The following is a 25,436-nucleotide window of genomic DNA, read 5'->3' on the forward strand; positions in this document are numbered from 1 at the left end:
ATTCTTCAGTTTCCCAAATCAGTGTATTGATGGACACTGTTCTATAAGCACTCTCAGGAGGTGAAATGCTCAAGCCTACTGTTCCTGGAGACAAAGGATCTATAGTCTGGACAGGGACATATTTCACCTATCCAGGTGATATCTCAGTAGTCCCAGCTGCATACAACTCTATTCTCCACAATTGTAATCTCTTTCCTTCATCAGGTTGCTTCTCTGCTAATTGATCATTTCAAAATATTGAACTTCTAAAAACTCTCTGGGTGTAATGTTGGCTGCCATCATGCCCCAAGTGTTTTTGATTGTGGCCCTAGAGCCTAGCCTCATTTCCTGTTTCAATATACATTCTGATGCCCAATGGAAGACTTTGTTGCATTTTGGACATGGGGTTTTGGATCTTATTCTCGCACTTTGTTCTTTATGCCATTGTTGATCTTTCAGATGCCTTACTTTACACACTGAAAGCATTGAGGAGTTTCTTTGGAAGTCCCTTGCAAAAAGGGATCCTGTCTTCCCATATTCCTCTCTTGAAAAGTCTGCATCATGACCTGTGTTTAAAAAGCATTGGTGCTCACCCAGGCACAGCATCTTATGCTCTCCTTTAAAGGAGCATCCTTGTATAGTCTTAGTATAATTCTTCTACAAACCTTATTAGCATTTTCTCTAGCAAGCTGTTTTCTCATAATTTCTGTTGCTGCCTTTTCAGCAATAGTTCACATGCCAGCTGTCTATAGATGTCCCATGAAATCAGCAAAGGGTCCATTTGTATCTTGTACTGTTTTCTTGAAGGCTTCCCCTCTATCTTGTCTTCCTTGGAGGATGCCCCATGTTTTGATAGCAGCAGAAGCAATTTGCTCATATGCTGCTACCCGGTAATTAATCTGTTCTAAGGTGTCTGCATAAGGACCATACCAGTTAGTTGATCAAAGGTGACTGGTATAGTAACTCCAGGTTGCCTATTTCCTTAGACTTGTATTATATAGAGTTCATTATACTCAGAAAGCCACAAGAAGTTTTGTCCAGGTTTTAAATATGTCTTTGCTATAGATTTTCAATCACTAGGGGTTAAAATTTCATAAACCAAATTCTCTAATACCATCTTAACATAAGATGATGTAGACCCACAAAGAGTGCAACCCTTTTTTCAGATCTTTGATAATTTCCAGATTAAAAGGAATGTATCTACTTCTTCCTTGACCTGAAGAGTCAAACTCTTCAATCCCAGGGTATGCTTTTATTCTCAAATCAGAGGTATCCTATCCTTCCTCTTTAGCTTTAACTAGTGCCTTTTGTAATCATGTCATAAGGGGTGGAAAAAGCTGCTGCATGGCTGGTGCTGTTCTTATCACTGTCCCTCCCACTTCTCCTCCCTCCACCTACAAAGCCAAAAATTGAGGGGGGAGGGTCATGATATGGGGAATGCCCTAATGGGTCCTGCTGAGAAGCACTACACTCCTTAAATTTCTTCAGTGCTGTATTTAACTTTTTTTGTCCAATTCTTCATGCTTTTGAGCTGCTCTGTCAGTACCATCCCCCTCCTGCTCTTTCTCTTCACACTTCCTTGTCTGGCTGCCACATTTAATTTTTCTTTATTTTAAAACTTGTGGAATTCCTTAAAGTCAATTGTATTATGTTGTACATATAGAATGTCTCCTCAGGAATTGAATCAGGACTCAGCACTGTAATATTCTCTCACCAGTTTCCACATATCTGGCCCTAATTTTTCTTCCTTAGAGAGCCAAGGAGACGTGCACTCTAATATATTTAAAAGTCCAATGATCTGCTTCCTAGTTACCAACAAAACTTGCTTCTTTACTAACCTAATTATGCATTCTACACACTTCCCTTGGAGCAGGGAAGGGTCTTTTCTTAGTATTTGCCCCATTTCAGCTGAGAAAAAAATAAAGAGACTAGTTTAGCCCCTATTAAAATTTCCCACTTGTATATTTTTGTACTCACCCTATTTGTGGGTCACAGGAACTTCTCCACTGAGTTTATGATTGCATCAGTCAAATTTCTGAGTGTAGCTCCTTATGTCCAGAGCCAAAAAATGCAGTGTGCTTCTTTCAGTGCCCCACATTTAGACACCAAAATGTAATGTCTGGGATAGCTTTCTGGTGGATCTTGGGACCAGCCTTGGTCTTATGGAGGAGTGAAGTAGGCAGGAGAGTCACCAGGAGGATGGTCAAAAATGCAATATCCTATTTACAGTCCTCTCAGCCCTTAAATACCTCAGTATGATTACATCATTACAGAACACTAAGTATGTGTGAACTATAGAACCATTACATCACCATACTGAGTACTAAATATATGTGAACTAGAGAGTCATCATCTCATCAGTCATACTGAATTAACACCATGCTGTAAGTATCTTTGCTTCAAGTATACTTTTTTTCATAGTTCCCCAATATCTATGGTCCTCTACATATTCCCTTTATCCCAGGACAAGAGATTGAGCATAAAATTTAAAAAGAGGACTACCAAAAGAAAAGGAAAGAATTATGAGGAAGAAACAGAAAAGAACCTTCCATTAAAAAGCTACTATGGTGATATGGAAGACAAAATCATCAACTTACACAAGGACAAAATGTCCACAGAAGAAATTGTAAAGAGCTATATAAATTGATATCAAGCCCAAAGAGGCTTCTTGGAAATTCTCAAAAAAAGATTTTAAAAGACAAAAAAGAGAGGTAGAAGAAAAAATAATAATAAATGACAGGTATTCAAGTGAAAGTTAACAGATTGGAAAAAAGAAGGAAAAAAATTGACTGAAGAAAACAGCTCTTTTAAAAATACAATTGGCCAAATGCAAAAATAAAAAATTCATTGAAAAAACACCACCTTCAAAAGTAAAACAAAATAATTGCGAAAAAAGACACAAAAATTAACTGAAGAAAATTATACATTAAAAACTAAAATAGGATAAAAAGAAACTAATCACTCTATGAGACAGCAAGAATAAGTTAAACAAATTTAAAAGAATGAAAAAATGGAAGAAAATATGAAGTACCTCATTGGAAAAACAGCCAAACTGGAAAATAGTTCCAGAAGAAACTGTTTAAAAATTATTACCCTATCTTAAGGCCATGACCAAAAAAAGAGTATGGATAGCATTCTTCAAGAGATCATCAAAAATATTCTAGAAACAGAGGGGGAACTACTTATTGAAAGAATCTGTTGTACAGTGGATAAAACACAAGACCTGAATTCAAAAGTACTTGGGTTTAAATCCAACCTCAGACACTTAATAGTTCCTCTCTGTGTGACCCTGTGTTAGTCACTTAAACCCAATTGCCTCAGGGAGAAAAAAGAATCTATTGCTCACTTCCAGAAAGAGATCCCACAAGGAAAATTCCAAGTATCATTGTTGCAAAATTGCAAAACTACATTGAAATCTTCATTTTCTTTTATCTGATTCAAAATTTTATGTTTTATTATATTTTAGAAATTGCCAGGATTGCAGAAATCTTCTTCCCAAAATATCAATTACAAAATTGTATAAATTGCTTAGATTATAAATTACACTTTTATTTTCTTAGAAATTAATTTTAATTTTGGTTCAGAAGGATTCTGACCACTCCTTTGCAACTTTAATGTAGGTAATTTCATTACCAAACTTTTATTTATTTTATTTTATTTATTTATTATTTATTATTGCCAAACAATTATTTTTTTAAAAATTACTATACTATACTATGCTATACTATGCTGTGCTATACTATGCTATACTATATAGTATAGTATATAATAATAAAATTATTTTTTTATAAATTATAAATTATAAAAATATAGTATATAATAATAAAAGATCCTGTTAATTAAACTGTTAAATTTAAACTCAATCTTTAGAATATTAAATATCCCTTTGAGTTTTAAAAATATGCATTATTGATCTCTATTACTCTAATGCTTTATTTTGTGATCTTTTCAGTTAACAGTATCTCACATTTATATAGTATTATAATTGAAAATTCAAGTTTTCATAGGCTGGATTGTTTCATCAATCCTGTGTGATTAACCAGGAATATGTCATCACAAATTTTCAATTGGGTCAGAAAAATTATGTTATCTTTAAGGATGCTACTGTATATATACATTATTACATACAACATATATGTATATATTATGATAAACATTACTTATATAACATTTATATATTATATATTTATTATATATGATATAATATATAATATTTATATATCACATAATAAATATTATATATATTATATAAAGGTGAAACTGTTTACATCTCTAGCTGGGAAAAATCCCATAATATCCATAATACCTAATACATAATACCTGTTACTGAAGCAGATAGATGGGAAGATTGGGAATTTACTCTGATGTGATGACAGTTTTTTTTTTTTTTTTTGAGATTGTAGTTCTGGAGTTTTGCAACAGTGTTATTTGGGATTTTCCTTGTGGGATCTCTTTCCAGAGATGACTGATAGATCTCTTAAATGATAAAACTACATACAGAGTGAAGGTAAAAGGCTAGAACAGAATTTATTGTGCTTCAGCTGAAACAAAAAAAGCAGGGATAGAAATTTCTTATCTCAGATAAAGCAAAAGTAAAAAATAGATTTAATTAAATGATATAAGAAAGGAAATTCCATCTTGATAAAAGGTACTATAAACAAGGAAGTAACTACAACCAAGAATTAAGTACCCAATGAGAATTAGCACTGTCAGGGAAGAAACTGGATCTTCAATGAAGTAGTAACTATACTAAATGTAAATTCACCAAGAGGTAGAGCAGCCAAATTCCCAGAGAAAATTTTAAGCCAGTTATAGGAAGAAATTGACAAATAATTATGCTACACTATACTATACTATACTGTATTATACTATACTATACTATACTATACTATACTATATTATACTATAATACTATACTGTACTATAGTACTATGCTATGCTATGCTATATAGTAATGGGGAACCTCAACCTTCCCCTCTTACAATCAGCCAAACAAGATAAACAAGAAATAAATTAGGGAGGTATAGAATCCTAGAAAATCTGTATGTGATAAATCTCTGAAGAAAATTGAATAGAGACAGAAAGGAATATACCTTTTTCTTGACAGTACATGGCACCTACACAAAAATTGACCACTTATTAGATCATAAAAGCTTCACAATCAAATGCCGAAAGGCAGAGATAAGGAATGATTCCTCTTCAGATTACAGTGCAATAGAAATTATATTCAATAAAGGTACAGGAAAAGGTGGACTAAAAACCAATCAGAAATTAAATAACCTAATTCTAAAAAATGAATGGGTTGGACAACAAATCACAGACACAATCCATAATTTCATCTGAGAGAATGACAACAATGAAACAATAAACCAAAACCTATAAGATACAGCCAAAGCAGTTCTTAAGAGAATTTTTATATCTTTAATAACTACATGAATAAAATAGAGAAAGGGGAAATCAGGGAATTGGATATGTAACTTAAAAAATGGGGGAAAAGGTCTTTTTATTCTTTACCTCTTTTTTTTTTACTTCTTTTTTGTTATTTGTTTGTGTTTTGGAGGCAGTTGGGGTTGAGTGATTTGCCCAGGGTAACAAAATTAGTGTTTACTGTCTGAAACCAGATTTGAAATCAAGTTTTACATGACTCCAGGGCCTGTGCTCTGTCTACTGCACCATTTAGCTGCCCTTATTCCCCTCTTTTGAACTCATATATCTAAAAAGTCTAAATAAGAGAAATTCTTAATGCAATATTACATTACTAAGAAATGTCTCCTTTTTCAGATAGTACTTGTTTTTCCACTGTATCACTCATATGCCCTACTCACCATTCATATAGACACTAGTATAGTCTAGACTCTCATTATTACTTTTCTGGTCTATTAAAAAAGCCTTCTTATTTGTCTTTTTATTTCAAATCTCTCCCCACTTCAATCAATCCTCCACTCGTATGCTAAATACATTTTCCTAAAGCGCAGGAACAAGTATGGCCCAACTGATATAAAAACACCAAGGACTTTAAAAAAAAATTAGCTTTACTACTAAATATCAACTCTTCTTCTTGGCATGTAATTATTTTTACAATCTGGTCCCTTCCCCTCTTTTTTGTATTCTCCCACAATACTATTATATACATACTCCACAAGCCAGTAATATTAAAAGTCCAATGGATTATTTTCTACTTTCCATTCACAAATGACAGTTCATTTCCCATATTCTTCTTGTATTTTTCAGAGGTTGCATCTTAATAGCTGAAATGCTTTCTTTCCTTTTTCTGCCTTTAGACAGCTGTAATTTCCTTCAAAAGCTAGAGCAAATATTGTCTTCTGAGTGTTTTTTTTTATTATTCTTCCTGCAGTTAATGCCTTCTCTTCCCAAGCTACAAATGATCCAGTGTCAGTGTATTTTATATATGCTTACGTAAAAGAAGAGTTACCCAAACTATTTCATTTTGTATAATCACAGAAGGCCAATAATGCAATCAAATTATGTGAGATCTCAACTAACTATAAAAGATATATTTATATTCTTATTCATTTATACATCTTATATTCATAATGAGATAAAATGTTAGTTCTTTGAGAATGGAGTAGTTCCTTACTTTCATCCTTATATCCCTAGAACTTCACCTGGCACAGAGAAGGAAAATAGCAAATGCTTATTGGTAGTAGTAGCTACTGGGTTATTATTAATTATACTGTCAGTTTCATATAGAAACGAATCCCTGCGGGATCATATTAACTTGACAAACCACAAATTAACATTACCCATGCTAAATTGCATTTTTCTTTATTTTGTTAAATTGTTTTTCAGTTTTTTGAAGATTTTGACATTCCAACTTGTAAGAATCAAATAAGATAAAAAGTGCCTTGTAACTTTTAAAGAACAATATAAAATTTAGTTATTATTGTTGTTGTCAATAATGTAGTCATGTCACATACTTTATATACGTAAGTACTGAATAAATATTGAAGAGATTATAATAATAATACCAATAATAACAACTGACATTTATATAGTGCTTACGATGGTAAGTGTGTTATTATTACTTCATTTGATCCTCTCAACAAGCCTGGAAGGTAGATATTATTGTACTTTCCATTTGACAGATGCAAAAATTGAGGCAAACAGTTTAAATATTAAATGACCCATTGTCAGAGAACTAAGTGTTTTGACATTATATTTGAATGTAGATTTCCCTGACTCCAGCCTTTGTGCTTTATCCATTGTTCCAATATGAAAATAGAATATAATTTTGGCTTAAAGTGCTAAAAAATAATTTCTCAGAGCACTAAAAACAATTTTGGAATGATTTTTAATCATAAGTCAACTCTTAAAACAAGACTATTGTTATTTTGAACCAGACACAAGTAAAACCTGGAATAAAATGCTAGGAATTAGATTTTGCAACTGAAGTCATGATATTGGACACAGGTTCTCTCCCTCCTCCCCCGCTCCCCACATAATACACAAACATATTTGCTGGTTATCTGAATCTCCTCATATCTCTGACTCTATTTCCTCAAATGGAACAAGAAAGTGAAAATGGAGAACAAAGCAGAAAAAGAGGAAAAGGAAAAGATGGGTTGAAGGAAAAGAAAAGGAGGAGCAAAAGAGGAAGAAGAAGAAATATAAATGAAATAAAACAAAATTAAAAGGCTTTAAAGTAGTCATTTTCTCTTGTGAGTCCACCCCCTTTGGTTTTTTTTTTTATTCTAACAGGAAAAAGACTAAGAAAAGACAGTAGCATCCTTAAAGACAACACTTAATTTTTCTGAGCCCATTTGAAATTTTGTGATGATATATTCCTGAATAAATACATAGGATTGTTGAAAGGATTCTTTATTCTAAAGTAATAATTGCAAAGTAATTGAATCAACATGGTCCATTACAGAGGTAAGGAAGCTACACTCAAATGAGTGACTGCTATATCCTAGGTGATTTTTCCCCCATACCATGAGTAATCTCCTTCAATTAATTGTTAGTTACTTTCCAATTATTACTTTTTGTTCCAGTTCTAAAATCAATGTACCAGATTTTCTTGAGTTATATCTAACCTGCAAGTCTAACTCAATTATAGTGACTATGGCAGCAATATCATATAGACTATTCACATAAATGCATGTCTCCATTATCATCCTTCTGATAATCATACCTACATTTTTCATGCTTATATATCTCATGTTGAAGATTAGTCTACTTGCCTCAACTTATTTCCCACATTAACTCATCCTCTCTTCAGCCAATAAAGATACTTTCCTAAAGTATAGGTCTGAATATCTGAACCCAGTACTCAGTAAACTCCAGTGTTTTTCCATTGCCTCTAGGATCAAATATAAAATGTTTTATTTGGCTCTCAAAGTCAGTTTTGTCAGTCTCTTTATACCTCACTATTTGATGAATATATATTCTTATATCTAATAACATTGACCTTCTTCATCTAATGTGTGTATATATGTATGTGTATTATATTTAACTATGTGTATATATGTGTGTGTGTATGTATATATGTATATATATATATATTATATATATATATATATATATATATATATATATATATATATATATATGCTTATTATCTCCCTCATTAGACTATGAGCTCCTTGAAGGTGGAGACTTTTTTGTACCTCTTTATATATCACTAGGGCTTCTTACAGTGTCTAGTATATAGTAAATGCTTGATACATATTTACTGAAGAAAGAAAATAATTAATTTTAGAAAATAAATATTTAGTAGTATTTTATGTCATTTTCATATTGAAGTTTTGATTAGGCTTAAAGATTGGATTTGTGATATTTGACACAGACTTCTATTTATAGAGTTGCTACTTTTTAGTCTGAGGGTCCTCATGTGGAAAGCCTATGCTTCTCTTAACCCCACTTAGTTTTTCTAGCAAGGAAACAACCCCCCTAGAAATTCTTTCTATCATTTCCTTTAATTAAATTTCCATCTGAAAAATCATAACCTCATAATATGAAAAATATATTCTTGCAAGTATACATAGAATGTTTCCAAATAAAGTCATCCAGAAATTTGCCATGATTAACATGGTTGTGGTGTTCCCATTAATCTGAAAATCAAAATAAAATTTCAGTTAAATTACAGGCTATTTAACAGATTGCATACCACCAGTCCTTCAAGGCAGCACAGCTGGATTCATTTTTCAGAATGAAAGATTACCCACCATAAACATTCACTGGTGGTGAGCCTGAAAATACTTCAACTCTAAGTTATAATTGGCTGTGGTGATTGGGATTTTCCTCTTAGCCCTGTGTAGCATTAAGCATAAATAAAACATTTAATTTTAATTGGAATTTAGAAATTAGATTCCAAGTTAAATATAGGACAGCGTTGCAAAGGGAGCTGTCTCATTGTAATAAAAGTTGAGGTATTTAAATGAAAACAGTGCAATTGTGTGAAGCCCATTTTAGCCTCTAGTAGTGAGTACCCACTGAAACAACTCATAGCTCTAAACTCCTTAATATTCAGTGTCTGAAATTTTAAAAAATGAGTAAATATGAAAATCTTTTCTACATTTGTAGTGGACTTTTAGGTCATGAGAATAAGGTCAGAAAATTGTCTTGTCACAGAATTTTGGGGCACTTTTGTTCTTTATTTTGTTATGAAAGCCCTTGAGTTAATGACTACCTGTCAGGAATCTCAAAAATTTCCCATCTCAATGATTTGTACAATCTAGCCAAGACCAAAAGAGGAGGCTCAGGGGCCTCACCAGACTGCAAAATGGTTCTTTGACAAATAAATAATTAAAAATTACCACTTTGTATGAACAGGCTCAGTCAATTTACAGTGAAGTAGTTGGATAGTCAGATTCCTGATTCCTTTTCTTTCCCTTGTTCCTTTTCCCCTTCTTTATCTCCTCAGTCTAAAGAAGAACTCAGGTATCTGTGAACAGGAGTAACAAATAATATCCAACACACTATGCATCAGATCAGTTTAAGGGGATGAGAGACTCGAAAGTGGTTTCTCAATTTTTTATATAGTAAAAATTCCATCTCTCACCTATTAGTGAGGTTTTAACAATTTTTCTTGTTTTCAATTATTTAAAGTGGGAAATGATAGAGGAAAAAGAGTATGAACTTATGATTATGTTCCAAGAAAAAAACTTTCTTCTCAATTGAAATCCAGATTTTTTTTATTATAGCTTTTTATTTACAAGATATATACATGGGTAATTTTTCAGCATTGACACTTGCAAAACCTTCTGTTCCAATTTTTCCCCTCCTTCCCAAATATCCCCCAGATGGCAGGTAGACAAATATATGTTAAATAATGTACAGGACTGCTTGCCATCTGGGGGAGAGAGTGGAGGGAGAGAGGGGAAAAATCAGAACAAAAGTGAGTGCAAGGGATAATGTTGTAATAAATTACCCTGGCATAGAAAAAAAATTATATGTTAAATACTATATGTGTGTGTGTTTGTGTGTATATATGTATGTATATATGTACAGTTATTTTGCTGCACAGGAAGAATTGGACTTTGAAATGAGATAAAATTAACCTGAGAAGGAAATTAAAAATGCAAGCAAATAAAAACAGAAGTATTGGAAATACTATGTAGTAGTTCACACTCATATCACAGAATTCTTTTGCTGGGTGTAGCTGGTTCTATTCATTATTGAACAAAAGGAACTGATTTGGTTCATCTCATTGTTGAAGAGAGCAATGTTCATCAGAATTGATTATCACATAGTATTGTTGTTGAAGTATATAATGATCTCCTGGTCCTGCTCATTTCACTAAGCATCAGTTCATGTATGTTTCTTCAGGCCTTTCTGAAATCATCCTGCTGGTCATTTTTTACATAACAATACTATTCCATAACATTCATATACCACAATTTATTCAGCCATTCTCCAATTGATGGGCATCCACTCAGTTTCCAGTTTCTGAACACTACAAAGAGACCTGCCACAAACATTCTTGCACATACAGATCCCTTAACTTTCTTTGAGATTTCTTTGGGATATAAACCCAGTAATAACAATGCTGGATCAAAGAGTATGCACAGTTGGATAACTTTTTGAGTATAGTTCCAAATTGCTCTCCAGAATGGCTGGAAGTATTCACAATTCCATCAACCATGTATCAGTGTCCCAGTTTTCCTACATCCCCTCCAACATTCCGCATTCTTTCCCTGTGATTTTAGCCAACCTGACAGGTGTGTAGTGGTATCTCAGAGTTGTCTTAATTTGCATTTCTCTGATTAATAATGACTTGGAGCATCTTTTCATATGGCTAGAAATAGTTTCAATTTCTTTGTCTGAGAATTGTTTGAGAATTGTCTGTTCATATCCTTTGACCATTTATCAATTGGAGAATGGCTTGATTTCTTATAGAGTCAATTCTCTTTGTATTTTGGAAATGAGGTCTTTATCAGAACCTTTGATTGTAAAAATGTTTCCAAGTTTATTGCTTCCCTTCTAATGTGGTCTGCATTAGTTTTGTTTGTATAAAAACTTTTCAATTTTATATAATCAAAATTTTCTATTTGTGATCAATAATGATCTCTAGTTCTTCCTTGCTCATAAATTCCTTCCTCCTCCACAGGTCTGAGAGCTAAACTATCCTATGTTTTTCTAATTTATTTACAATCTCATTCTTTACGCTTAGGTCATGAACCCATTTTGACCTTATCTTGGTGTACAGAGTTAAGTGTGTGCCAACGCCTAGTTTATGCCATACTAATTTCCAATTTTCCTAGCAGTTTTTGTCAAACAGTGAATACTTATCCCAAAAGCTGGGTATTTGGGTTTGTCAAACACTAGATTCTTCTTTGTCTCTTTTAATTAGGTTTATTTTTGCTATTGCTTGATCTGAGATCAGGGTCACTAACCCTGCTTTTTTTTTTTTTTTTTTTTTTTTAACTTCACCTGAAGCATCATAGACTCTGTTCCAGCCATTTACCTTGACTCTGTATGTATCATTCTGCTTTAAATATATTTCTTGTAAACCACATATGGTAGGATTTTGCCTTTTAATCCATTTTGCCATCTGCTTCCATTTTATGATAGAATTCACCCTGTTCACATACACACATAGTAATTAAAATTACTAATTGTATTTCCCGCCATCTTATCTTCACCAAGTTTTATTTTTCTCTTTCCTTTCCTCCTTTCCCCCTTTCACAATGTTTTTCTTTTGACCTTCATCTCCCTCAAACAGCCCTCCCATTTTACAGCACTCCTCCTTTCTTATCCCTTTCCCCTTCTACTTCTATTATTTCTTCTAGTAACCTCCACCTTTCCTTTCCCCTTTCTTCTCCTGCTTATCTATAGAGTGAGATAAATTTTTCTGTGAAGTTAAATATTTCTGATCTTCTCTGAGTCAAATTGGATGAGAATAAGGTTCACACAATGCTCATTTTCATCACTTTTTTCCTCAATTGTAATAGTTCTTTTTTGCCTCTTCATGAGATGTAATTTATCCCATTTCATCTCCATTTTCCTCTTCTCCCAATACAATCCCTTTTCCACATCTAATTTCATTTTTATATCATCAAGATAAAATGAAATTATCCCTACACCCTCTAAGTATACTTCTAATATAGAGATAGTTTTCAAGAGTTAAAAAAATCATCTTCCCAAATTGGGATGTAACATTTTAACTTTTAAAAGAAATAGTTCATTTTTTCTCTCCTTTTTACCTTTTAATTCTTCTCTTGATTTCTGTATTTAAGATTAAGTTTTCTGTTTAGCCTTGGTCTTTTCATCAGAAATAAATGAAATTAATCTGTTTCACTGAATGCCCATCTTTTCTCTTAAAGTTAATGCTTAATTTTGCTGAATATTTGATTCTTGGCTGCAATGCAAGTTCCTTTGCCCTTTGGAATATCAAGTCCCAGGTCTTTCAATCCTTTCAAGTAGAAACTTCTAGGTCCAGGAAGAATCCTAATTGTGGTTCCCTGATATTTACATTGTTATTTTTTTTTTTTTTGGTTGCTTCAATGTTTTCTCCTTGGGCTGATAATTCTGAAATTTAGCTATAATATTCCTTCTAGTTTTCATTTTGGGATTTATTTTGATAGGTGATCTGTGAGTTCCTTCAATCTAAAAGTATACCAAGGCAGGTTTCTTTCATTGTTCCTAAAGATGTTGCCAGGCTCTTTTTTTCATCATGGTTTTCAGGTAGTCTAATAATCTTAGATTGTCTCGTCCAGATCTGTTTTCCAGGTCAGTTATTTTTTAAGGAGATAGTTTACATTTTCCTCTATTTTTTTCATTTTTTAGGAAGGAGGGTTTATTTACCTGATTTTTGATGTCTCATTGAGTCATTCACTTCCATTTGTTCAATTGTAATTTTTACTGATTTTCTTCAGTTAATTTTATATCTTCTTTTGCATTTGGCCAAGTGAAATTTTAAATGAATTGTTTTGTGCTTTGTGTTTTTTATTTTCCATTTCACAAATTCTGCTTTTCAACAAGTTGGTTTCTTTTCCTAATTCATCAAATCTATTTTGTAAGGGGTTATATTTTTTTTTTCCATTTTCCTAAATCTATTTTAACGATAATCAAAATTATCCATTTGCACTTCACAGTATTTTCTATTTTGTGTTTAATAATACATTTTCCCCTTCTCCATAAATCCAAGAGGCAGATAATTCCTTACTCTCCTAATTTGTTTATGGTATCACACCTTATATGTAAAGCATGTACCCCATTTTGACTTTATCTTGGTATAAGATATAAGATATCAGTCTATGTCCTTCTTCCAAATTATTTTTCAGTTTTCACAGATGTTTTTATCAAAGAGTGCGTTTTTATCCCAGAAGCAATAGCCTTTTGGTTTATCAAACAATAGATTACAATACTCATTTACTACTGTATCTTCTGTATCTAACCTATTGCACTCATCCACCATTGTTTTTCTGTGTTTCTTGTGTATCCATTTAAATAACTGTAGACAGCATAAACTATTTGGTAGTTTACCTGCAAAAACAAACTCAGGTACTATATGAATACAATTACAAAATAGTATATTAATTGCTCATAGATAGGTGGAGCTAATATAATAAAAATAATAATTACCTAAATTAATGTACTTATTTAGTGTCCTACCAGTCAAACTACCAAAATTATTTTATAGAGCCAAAAAATAAAAACAAAATTCATGTGTAGGAAAAAAAAAGATAAATAACATCAAAAAGTGAATGAAAAATTCAATGGAAGGTGGCCTACCTGTATCAAATATCAAAACAATATTATAAACAATCATCAAAATAATTTGATACTGGCTAAGAAAAACAATGGTGAATGAGTGCAATAGGTTAGATAGATAAATATTATAAATGTTCAATCATGCAAAACATGCAAGCATTCTATATAAAAGAATACAGAACAATTCTATCAGTTGTTTCCTCAGAACTCTATATCATTTTTCATCATAAGTCCTGTGGATTTGAGATATGAAATTTTATATATATCCACATATGACTGATATTTTTTTTTATTCATTCTGATAAATTGTTACAAATCTAATTTATGGGGGGGGGAGGTTATTAGTAAAGTAAGAGAAAGTGCCTAATTATAGTGATGAAAAAGAATACACATAAAATAAACTTATTTAATATGAACAAAAATGATTAGGAATTGCAGAGAGAAATACTGACAAGAGGAACAGCTTTGTAACTAGCATGCATTTTATAAATTACAGTAGATAAATCATATAAGAAACTGATAGTTTATTACCTAATCTGCTTTTCCATTTTTCTTTGCTAATGAACATTTTTATGTTTTCACATTAGCTACAACTATTTTTAAATCATTTATTTTTTATATTTTTTTAATTTACAAAACATATGCATGGATAATTTTTTTCAACATTGATATTTGCAAAACCATTTGTTCAAAAATTTCCCCTCCTTCCCCCAACCTCTTCCCCTAAATGGCAGGTAGTCTAATACATGTTAAATATCTTAAAATATATGTCAAATCTGACATATGTATACATATTTATACAGTTGTCTTGCTGCACAAGAAAAATGGTATCTAGAAAGAAAAAAAAAAAAACAACCTGAGAAAGAAAACAAAAATTCAAGCAAACAATAACAGGAAGAGTGTAAATTCAATGTTGTGATCAACACTCAGTTCCCATAGTCCTCTCTCCAAGTATAGATGACTCTCTTCATTACTGAACAAGTAGAAATGGTTTGGATCATCTCATTGTTGAAAAGAGCCACATCCATCAGAATTGATCATCATATATCTTCTTGTTGCCGTGCATAATGATCTTCTAGGTCTGCTCATTTCACTTAGCATCAATAAATGTTAGTCTCTCCAGGCCTCTTTGAAATCATCCTGTTGGTCATTTTTTACAGGAAAACAATATTCCATAAAATTCATATACTATAATTTATTCAGCCATTCTTCAATTTATGGGCATCCATTCAGTTTCCACTTTCTAGCCACTACGAAAAGGGCTGCTACAAACATTTTTGTATATGTGGGTCCCTTTCCCTCCTTTAAGATCTCTTTGGAATATAAGCCCAGTAGTTACACTGCTGGGTCAAAGAGTATTCACAGTTGATAATTTTTTGAGCATAATTCCAAATTGCTCTCCAGAATGGTTGGATCTGTTCACAGTTTCATCAACAATGTATCAGTGTCTCAGTTTTCCCATATCACCTCCAAGATTTGTCATTATTTTTTTCCTGTCATCTTAGCCAATCCGAGAGATATGCAGTGGTATCTCAGAGCTGTCTTAAGTTGTATTTCTCTGATATTGATTTGGAGCACTTTTTCATATGACTAGAAATAGTTTCAATTGCTTCATCTGAAAATTGTCTGTCCATATCCTTTAACCATTTATCAATTGGAGAATGGCTTAATTCATTCATTTTGTATGACATCTTTTACTCGTGTTCTCAGTAATTCTATGTTTGAACTGTATGTTTATACAAATATCCATTGCCTTTTTATCATACTCTTCAGTATCATTTACTTTCAGTTCTTTAGAAATTGTTGTATTGCATGACTCATAGACAATAAAAAATAAAACTAGCAAAAACATATTGTAACAGAAATCTGGACATTTGTTTCAGGGACATTGAATCTGAATGCCTTTGTCCATACAACAAGTGTTCTTCATACACTTATTTGTTTTTTGTTTGTTTGTTTGTTTGTTTTCTGTATTGCTTTGGAAATTACTATTAAATGTCATTAGTCATTACTAAAAAAAATGTAAAAATTATTGTGATGACTTGTGAAAACAATAAGGTACATTATCAACATTATTTTCTTTTAACATTCCAGCCCAAACAACAACACCCTAGAACCAATATCTCAATATATGGATTAACTTCTAAGAAATAGATGACCAGATGTAATGAAACAAATAATAAAAAGCTGAGAAGAGTGAAGTAAATACTGTGAAGCAATACTGAAAAAGGTCAAATTTTAGACCTTGAATGAACTTTGAGGATCATTTAAGAAATACTATTCTATATCTTATTGCATGGGATTTGAATTTATTTAATCTTGCAATTTTGTGAATGAAGGAATTAGAAGCAATGATAATAGCCATTGCAAGTGGAATTGCTTTATAAATGTAATATTCAAAACAATTTTACCATTGAAGCAAAAGTTTGAGAATAATGAATGTATCTAGTGTTGACTTTATTTTACCATGTACAAATATGTAAGCATATGTAGTATATTTGTAAAAAGAAAAACATCAAAATTGTGACAATCCAAGAGGAAAAGTGAATGGACAGATAATCACGGTGGAGATATTCATTGAACAAATCATGCGATGTTGCATGTACACATATGAATGTTGAGATATATGTATATATGCACATATGATGTGTATGTATGTAGGTAGGTGTAAGGGAACACTGAGTCTATTTCTTATAAATCCCTCAAATTACAGCTATAAAAACTGAAATCTATAGTGGAAAATTACTTTGATATATATTATATATGATATAACGATATAGCTAAATAGTGGTAGAACTGAAACTTAGACATTAATGTCTAGTCTTCCAGTTGAAAGTTCTACATTCCCTTAACTTAAAGGTTACGTTGGTTCTTTTTTTAAAAAAAAATTATAGCTTTTAATTTACAAATAACATGCATGGGTAATTTTATACTATTAACAACTCCCAAACATTTTGTTCCAATTTTTCCCTTCTGTCCCCCCCCCCATCTCCTCCCCCAGATGGCAGGTTGACCAATACAAGTTAAATATGTTAATGTATATTAAATACAATATAAATATAGATATCCAAACAGTTATTTTGCTGTACAAAAAGAATTGGACTTTGAAATAGTGTACTATTAGCCTGTGAAGGAAATCAAAAATGCAGGCAGACAAAAATATAGGGATTGGGAATTCTGTATAATGGTTCCTAGTCATCTTCTAGAGTTCTTTTGCTAGGTGTGTTCAATTCATTACTGCTCTATTGGAGGTGATTTGATTTATCTCATTTCTAGAGATGGCCATGTCCATCAATGGCCATTGATCATCATATAGTATTGTTGTTGAAGTATATAATGATCTCCTGTTCCTGCTCACTTCACTCAGTATCAGTTCATATAAGTCTCTACAGGCCTTTCTGAAAGCATCTTGCTGGTCATTTCTTACAGAACAATAATATTCTGAAACATTCATATATCACAATTTATTCAGCCATTCTCCAATTGATGGGCATATACTCAGTTTCCAGTTTCTGGCCACTACAAAGAGACCTGCCACAGACATTTGTGAAAATACAGGTCCCTTTCCCTTCTTTAAGATTTCTTTGGGATAAGTCCAGTAGTAACACTGCTGGATCAAAGGATATGCACAGTTTAATAACTTTTTGAGTATATTTCCAAATTGGCCTCCAGAATGGCTGGATGTATTCACAATTCCACCAACAATGTATTGGTAACCCTGTTTTCCCACATCCCCTCCAACATTCTGCATTATCTTTCTCTGTCATTTTAGCCAATCTGACAGGTATGTAGTGGTATCTCAGAGTTGTCTTAATTTGCATTTCTCTGATTAATAATGATTTGGAGCATCTTTTCATGTGGCTAGAAATAGTTTCAATTTCTTCGTCTGAGAATTGTCTGTTCATATCGTTTGACCATTTATCAATTGGAGAATGGCTTGATTTCTTATAAATTAGAGTCAATTCTCTATATATTTTGGAAATGAGGCCTTTATCAGAACCTGACTGTAAAAATGTTTTCCCAGTTTATTGCTTCCCTTCTAATTTTTTCTGCATTAGTTTTGTTCGTACAAAAACTTTTCAATTTGATATAATCATTTTTTTTCTATTTTGTGATCAATAATGATCTCTAGTTCTTCTTTGGTCATAAATTCCTTCCTTCTCCACAGGTCTGAGAGGTAAACTATCCTATGCTCTTCCAATTTATTTATAAACTCATTCTTTATGCTTAGGTCATGAACCCATTTTGACCTTATCTTGGTGTTTGGTGTTAAGTGTGGGTCAAAGCCTAGTTTCTTCCATACTAGTTTCCAATTTTCCCAGCAATTTTTATCAAATAGTGAGTTCTTTTCCCAAAAACTGGGGTCTTTAGGTTTGTCAAACACTAGATTATGAAAGTTATTGGCTGTTTTGCCCTTTGAACCTAACCTATTCCACTGATCAACTAGTCTATTTCTTAGCCAATACCAGATAGTTTTAGTAACCACTGCCTTATAATATAATTTTAGATCTGGTACAGCTAGGCCACCTTCATTTGATTTTTTTTTCATTAATTCCCTTGAAACACTTGACCTTTTGTTTTTCCATATGAACTTTGTTGTTATTTTTTCTAGGTCATCAAAATAGTTTTTTGGGAGTCTGATTGGTATAGTGCTAAAGAAATAGATTAGTTTAGGTAGTATTGTCATCTTTATTATTTTTGCTCACCCTAACCAAGAACATTTAATATTTTTCCGGTTGGTTAAATCAGACTTAATTTGTATGGAAAGTGTTTTGTAGTTTTGCTTATAAAATTTCTGATTTTCCCTTGGCAGATAGATTTCTAAGTATTTTATACTATCAGTAGTTACGTTAAATGGAATTTCTCTTTGTAATTCTGACTGTTGGATTTTGTTAATGATATATAAGAATGCTGATGATTTATGTGGGTTTATTTTGTATCCTGCAACTTTGCTAAAGCTGTGGATTATTTATAATAACTGTTTAGTAGAATACCTGGGGTTCTCTAAGTATAACATCATATCATTAGCAAAGAGTGATAATTTGCTTTGCACATTACCTACTCTAATTCTTTTAATCTCTTTCTCAACTCTTATTGCCAAAGCTAACATTTCTAATACAATATTGAATAATAACAGTTATAGTGGGCAACCTTGATTCACTCCTGATCTTACTGGGAATAGTTGCAGTTTGTCACCATTACGTATGATGCTTACTGATGGTTTTAAATAGATGCTACTGATTATTTTAAGAAAAAGTCCATTTATTCCTATACTCTCAAATGTTTTGAGTAGGAATGGATGTTGGATTTTATCAAATGCTTTTTTCTGTATCTATTGAGCTGATCATATGGTTTTTGTTAATTTGGTTATTAATATGGCCAATTATACTGATAGTTTTCCTAATATTGAACCAGCCTTGCATTCCTGCTATAAATCCTATTTGATCATGGTGTATTATCCTGGGGATGATTTTCTGTAGTCTTTTTGCTAATATCTTATTTAAGATTTTAGCATCAATATTCATTAGGGAGATTGGTCTATAATTTTCTTTCTCTCTTTTCAACCTACCTGGATTAGGTATCAGTATCATCTCTGTGTCATAAAAAGAATTTGATAGGACTTCTTCATTCCCTATTTTTTCAAATAGTTTGTATAGCATTGGGGCTAATTGTTCTTTAAATGTTTCATAGAATTCACATGTAAATCCATCTGGTCCTGGAGGGAGTTGATGAATAGCTTGTTCCATTTCTTTTTCTGAAATGGGACTATTTAAACAATTTACTTCCTCCTCTGTTAATCTGGGAAGCCTATATTTTTGGAGGTAGTCTTCCATTTCATTTAGGTTATCAAATTTATTGGCATAAAGTTGGGCAAAGTAATTCCTTATTATTTTTCTAATTTCCTCTTCAATGGTGGAAAATTTTCCTTTTTCATTTTTAAGACTACTAATTTTATTTCCCTTTCTCCTTTATCTAATCAGATTTACCAAAGGTTTATCTTTTTTTTTTCATAAAACCTATTCTTAGTTTTATTTATTAGTTCATTTTTTTACTTTCAATATTATTAATTTCTTTTTTTTTAATTTTAGAATTTTAAGTTCAGTATTTAATTGGGGGGGGGGATGGTTAATTTGATCTTTTTCTAGGTTTTTAAGTTGCAAGTCCAATTCATTGATCTTCTTTTTCTCTATTTAATTCAAGCAAGCTTCTAAGTATATAGAATTTCCCCTTATTACTGCTTTGGCTGCATCCCACAAATTTCGGTAGGATGTCTCATTGTTGTCATTATTTTGAGGGAAATAATTAATTGTGTCTATAATTTGCTGTTTCACTTAATCATTCTTTATTATGAGATTAGTTTCCCATTACTTTTTGCTCTATTTACTACTAACTTTTTGTTAATGTAGTTTTTTATTGCATTGTGATCTGAAAAGAAAGCATTTACTATTTCTGCTTTCCTGTATTTAAATTTGAGGTCTTTATGTCCTAATACATGGTCAGTTTTTGTATAGGTTCCATGAATTGCTGAGAAGAAAGTATATTCCTTTCTGTCTCCATTCAATTTTCTTCAAAGATCTATCATACATAACAATACATAAATATTCTATTTACTTCTTTAATTTCTTTCTTATTTGTTTTGTGGTTTGATTTATCTAATTCTGAGAGTGTAAGGTTGAGATTTTCCACTATTATAGCTTTGCTGTCCATTTCTTCTTGCAACTCTCTTAACTTCTCCTTTAGGAAGTTAAATGCTATACCAGTTGGTGCATACATGTTTAATATTGATACTGCTTCATTGTCTATGCTACCCTTTAGCAAGATATAGTGTCCTTCCTTATGTCTATTAATTAGATCAATTTTTGCTTTTGCTTAATCTGAGATAAGGATGGCTACCCCTGCTTTTTTGACTTCACCTGAAGCAAAATAGATTCTGCTCCAGCCTTTTACCTTTATTTTTATGTATCTTCCTGCTTTAAATGTGTTTCCTGTAAACAACATATTGTAGGGTTTTAACATTTGATCCAGTCTGCTACCCACTTCCACTTAATGGGAGAGTTCATTCCATTCACATTTATGGTTAAAATGACTAATTCTGTCTGCCGTCTTTTTATCCCCAGATTATGCTTTTCTTTTCCTTGCCCCCCCACCTCTTTTCCCAATATGAAACTTATGGGCACCACTTGCATCACACAGCTCTCCCTCTTTAGGCTCCCACTACCTTTGAATCCCTTACTTGTACCCTTCCCCTATTACTCTTTCTTTTCCCTTTTCCTCTCCCACTTTTTAATAAGGTGAGAGACGTTTCTCTGTACACCAAACATGTCAATTATTTTCTCTTTGAGCCAACTCTGAAGAGAGTAAGATTCACACAATGTTCCTCCCCCTCTCTAAATTCCCTCAAATACAATAGGTTTCCTTTGCCTCTTTGTGGGATGTAATTTGTCTCTTTTTATACCTCTTTTCCTTTTTTTCTGAAACTATCCCCTTTCCATTTCTACTTCCTTTTTATGTTATATAAGTAAAATCAAATTATACATGTAGTCATTATGTATATCCACAACAGAAATACAGTTCTCAAGAGTTCCTTTTACCTTTTCTGCTTCTCTTGAGCCCTATGGTTGGAAATCAAATTTTTCATTCTGGTTTTTTCCTTAGAAACAAATGGAATTCATATGTTTCATTTAATGTTTATCTTCTTCCCTGGAAGAAAATGCTCAGCTTGGTTGGGTAGTTTATTCTTGGCTGAATTCCAAGTTATTTTGCCTTTCAGCATATCAGATTCCAGGCCCTTTGATCCTTTAATGTGGAGGCAGCCAGATCTTAGGTGATCCTTATTGTGACACCTCAGTATTTAAATTGTTTTTTTTTTCTGGCTGCTTGTAATATGTTTTCCTTAGTCTGATATTTCTGAAATTTGACCACAATATTCCTCAGAGTTTTTATTTTAGGGTCTTTTCCAGAAGGTGTTCGATGAATTCTTTCAATGCCTATTTTCCCTTCTGATTCTAATTCATCTGGACAATTCTCTTTATGATTTCCTGTAAAATAATATCTAAGTTCCTTTTTTATCATAATTTTTGGGAAGTTCAATAATTCTCAGATTATCTCTCCTAGACCTATTGTCCAGGTCTGTCATTTTTCCAAGAAGATATTTAATGCTTTTTTTCTAATTTATCATATTTTTTTTTGGTTTTGACTTCACTGATTCTTGATGTCTCAATGAATCATTGGTTTATATTTTTTTGTTCTGATTTTTAATGAGTTATTTTCTTCATTAGCTTTTTTTTTTACTTCTTTTTGTATATATCCAATTGAGTTTTTAAATGAGTTGTTTTGTCTATGGATTTTTTTTCCCATTTCATTATTTTTTTTTAATGTGTTATTTTCTTTTTCCAATTCACAAATACTACTTTCCTGGGATTTTTTTTTTTTACCTTTTCCAATTCACAAATTCTGCTTTCCTGCACTTCCTGGGAATTCTTTACCTTTTCCAATTCACATTTCAGGAAGTTGTTACTTTCTTGCATAGCTTCTCTTTCCTTTCCCTATTTTTCTTCTAGCTCTCTTTTAAGACTTTTAATGATCTCTTCTAGGAGAGCGTTATCTTATGGGGGTCAGGTAACATTCCTCTTTGGGATATTGTTTGGAGACTGTTTGCTATTAGTCTCCTCGGGGTTATAAACCTGCTCTCTTTCTTTAAAGAAACTATTGATTGTCCTTTTGATTTTTTTACTCATTTTTACAGCCTTTAGGTTCTGCCTTCAGAGCAAGGAGGTTAACAGCTTCCTCTGCAAAGCCAGGATAAATGGGTTGCAAAGAGCAGTGAGATACAGGAGTGCTCTGGGAAAAAGTTCTCCTCCTCCACTGGAAGTGATTCAGAATTGGTTAGCACTGGCCCAAGCTATGGGAGTGCCCAGTGACACCCCCACACACACACCACCCTGTGTGGATTAGCAACTGCCTTGAGGCTAGACACTGAGCGGTGAAAGTGTCACTACCCCAGGCCAAAGCCCCTGGGGAGCTGTGAGTATTAGCAGCTGACCAGCAAGTAGTCCTACACAGACCAGAAGTGTTTCTGCCCAGGAAAGCACAGTCACACTGCCAAAGTTCTATTGTCCCAGGCTGAGCCCCACACTGTGCAGATTAGAAGCTACCCTGGGCTATGCCCACCTGCCCTGCAGATTTGTAACTATCCCAAGGAAGACCCATACTGCGGTATGTGACTGCAGATCTGTGTTACGATCTGTGCCAAGTCCCTCACTTTTGGTTTTGGGTGGGTGTAGTCAGATCCTGTTAAGTTCTGGCTTTTTTAGGGTACTTTCTGCCTTTGGATTTAATTTCTCTGCTAATCTGCTGTTTTGCAACCAAGGCAGAGCAATCAACTTATGCCAGAGTCACCTCTGTAATTTTCTAACCACAGAGGCCACTCCCTTTCCTGTCATCTCTTTTTGCTAACCTTTCCTACTTCCCTGAATAGAAAGTCGCATATCCTTCTCCACCATCTTGACTCTGCCCTCAAGATTACCCTGTTTCAATTGAATGTGACAGACTCTTTAATTTCATTAAAATCATACCATGTGTAACTCTTGAAGAAGGTTATAGGATTTTTGTTTGTTTTTCTGAAAACTATGCTGCAGGAATTCATCACCTCTACAAAATGATTTTATGACTTCTCAATATTTCTAATTTTCTTTTTTAGGACTTGCCTAGGGTCTTTAAGATATCTGATCAAGTGACCAAAATGACATAAGGCCCATGATAAAAAAAAAAAAAGAAAGAAAGAAAGATTAGGGAATTAGACCCATAAGCAGGAAGACTTGGGTTCAAAATCATCCTCAAGAATTATGTTATGCGACATTAGGTGTAATATTTAGCATCTCTCTGCTTTTTTTTTTGTCATCTACAAAATAAGGGCATTCTGTTTAATCACCTTTTAGATCTCTTCTACTTCTAAAATGATGATAATATGATTTATTATTAGAAAAATGTGTCAATCTGCTGGAGTCAAGTTAAGTGAAAATTAAATCTGATTCCTAAGTACGTCAACAATATGTTTTTGGCTCCAAATTAACCCTATGCATTCCTTCACAAAGCAAACAGTGAGATTTCAGAGAAATGTACACTTGGAAAGATGGCTTGTCTAGCAACAAGGAGAAATGCCTACAACTTTGTCTTATCCTTGATAAAAAGAGGGAATTCTATTTCAGCTTCCAACAGCTGTCTGGGTCACAACCACCCAGATAGCAGTTGTATATTATTCATTCAAAATATGTTGCCTTACAGATTGACTCTGACAATGTAAATAATGGTTGTCATTTGATGGCAGGAACAGGAAGCATATGAAGTCATGAGAAGGTAGAGAAAATCAGAGAGGAAACATGATATATGTTATTAAAAATATGTTTAATTTAACGTTCTTTCATGTTACTAGGAAGCATACAAACTAATCTATATTAAAAGGAAGCCCAATATCATGATTGCGACAGTCAGATATACATTTGACAAGTAATTGAAACTACATTTAACAAGTACAAACATTAATATTTGAAGATGTCTAGTATCAAATTCCTGTTTTAAGAGAAGCATCAAAGTAGACATTAATGTAGTCATGTACAACTGCCTGCAATTTATGTCAAAAAGAATTTCTTTACTAAAGTGGACAAAAGCAACATCTGACCTTAGCAATTTAACCTTTGAACATCTTCATCATTTTCCAATAATTGTATTCTTTGAACAAATGTTTAGCACAGCATGACACCATGTCACTGCCACAAAGTTGAATTGCTTCCAAAATATACAATCTGTCAATTTGGTAGATTAAGCATTGGTTCTTTTCAGGCTTCCATTATATTATTTCATCTGATAAACTGAGAGAATGTGATGTTAATCAACTGATACATATTTTGTTGATTGAATACAAAATTATTTTGAATATTATTTTTTATATGACACATGAGCCCATTGTCCAAATTTCTTCACCCAGTGTCAAGAATTTGAAGTTATTACTATCAGATGTCAATATATTTTTGATAGCAAAACTAGTCAAATACAAGAAAAATATTATATAAATGCAAAATTAGTTATACACAGGTGAAGTTCACTAGGAAATTATATTACTTCCCCATAACTGGACATTCCTGTTGCAAGATTTTGTAATCCTTACTTTATAATGTTTGTTATTTTCACACATGGAATTTTCAGTATGACTCAAAACTTTTTCTTACTTTTTCCTTACATAGCTTTCTTGTCAATTTCCAGACATAATAGTATTGTCAAACAAA

General features: G+C 32.5%; 1 pseudogene; it reads left to right on the forward strand.

Moving 5' to 3' along the window:
- LOC100924676 overlaps positions 1-23,109 on the forward strand; it is a 72,534-nt pseudogene extending 49,425 nt beyond the window's left edge.
- The last annotated feature ends 2,327 nt before the right edge of the window (positions 23,110-25,436 follow it).

Source organism: Sarcophilus harrisii, chromosome 4 (assembly GCF_902635505.1).
Source record: "Sarcophilus harrisii chromosome 4, mSarHar1.11, whole genome shotgun sequence".
NCBI classification, from domain to species: domain Eukaryota; kingdom Metazoa; phylum Chordata; class Mammalia; order Dasyuromorphia; family Dasyuridae; genus Sarcophilus; species Sarcophilus harrisii.